The sequence below is a fragment of the Capsicum annuum genome, unplaced genomic scaffold (genome assembly GCF_002878395.1).
Source record: "Capsicum annuum cultivar UCD-10X-F1 unplaced genomic scaffold, UCD10Xv1.1 ctg73600, whole genome shotgun sequence".
In the NCBI taxonomy this organism is placed as follows: Eukaryota; Viridiplantae; Streptophyta; class Magnoliopsida; order Solanales; family Solanaceae; genus Capsicum; species Capsicum annuum.
The window spans coordinates 56,232-57,699 of NW_025883631.1; positions in this window are offsets into that span (position 1 = coordinate 56,232).

Consider the following 1,468-nt stretch of genomic DNA (forward strand, 5'->3'; position numbering starts at 1 on the left):
GTTCTACAAAATCAAGACTATCAGATACAGTCACCCAGCTTATTATAGAACTCAGTTCAGTTCTACAGATTTATGACTATCAGATACAGTCACCCATCTCAGTAACTCAGATCAGTTCTACAGAATTAAGACTGTTAGATACAATCACTCAGTTATCAGTAATACAGTATTAGTAAACTCAAATATTAGTAAATCAGTATCTAGTATTCATTATCCAGTGTTATCATGACCTCAGTTACAGTTTATGTATTCATGCATGACAATTTATGTATTCATGCATGTACTCTCATTCAGTTATGTTCATGTTACTCAGTAAGTTATTGTTCATGCATATGAACCTATGAATACCAACCTACCTCACTTAGTACACTAGTACATTCAAAGTACTGATGCATATTTTTCTTTTGCGCTATGATGTCTTATATCATAGGTTTAGATGCACGGGCTCCTGGCCATCCTTAGTAGCCCAGATTATCAGCAACAGATTAACGGTGAGTCCTCATAGTTTAAGGATGATGATATCTTTCTGTATTTTAGTCGTTCAATATTTTTAGTAAACGGAGTTAGTTGGAAACTTGTCTCATCAACTCCTATTCAAATAGTTAGAGGCTTTAAGACTAGATTTCAGACAGATATTTCAGTATTCAGTTTTAAGTATTTAGTATTTGTTTTTAGTTATGAAACTTATGGCAATTTCAGCCTACCTTTCGTAATCATTTCAATAATATCATTATTGCAGTGTTGTTATTATTCAGTGCTCACAGCAGGTACCAACATAGGTAAGTCGGTGGTCCTTCGGGGTCGTGAGCACCATGTAGTGTTTGGGGTACAGACTCGGGGAGTTACAGATCTAGACTATGAATGAACAAGAAATATTTCCTAAATGCCTCTAGCCTCCCCCTTATAAGTATGGCACACTATACACCCATAAAAAGGAATTTACTCGACACGACTTTATGGACACCCAATGACTCAGAACCATGCTCAAATACCAAGCTTGTCACGATCCGAACTCAAGCTTGGCAGTGATGGGCATCTCAAGATCATCGAGGGTCGAAGATAACCCCCTTAGCCTTACCTCAAGAGCACAATGAAAGTAAACAACAAAAGATAATCAAGTCAATAAAGGATAAATAAAACAAAAGAAATTTAAAGGGTCATAGCTAGGCATCAATGACATGCCAATCTTGTCCACGAAGGACTCAAAATCCAATAATACCAACTAAGTTGGGACATTCCCCCAACTATGACAAATAAATCCATAAATATTAGAACGATAAAGGAAACCTATTGAAATGACTGGGCCTTTTGAAGGATCAACATAAGTACCAAATTTCCTAACGCTACACAGAAGTAATAGAAATATCCTGAAAACCTACATCATGAAATAATTTAGTATTCGAGGATGGTCAGTAGGCCGAGCACTAGCATGTAACCCAAGGGAAAGGGATAAAATAATGCATTCACC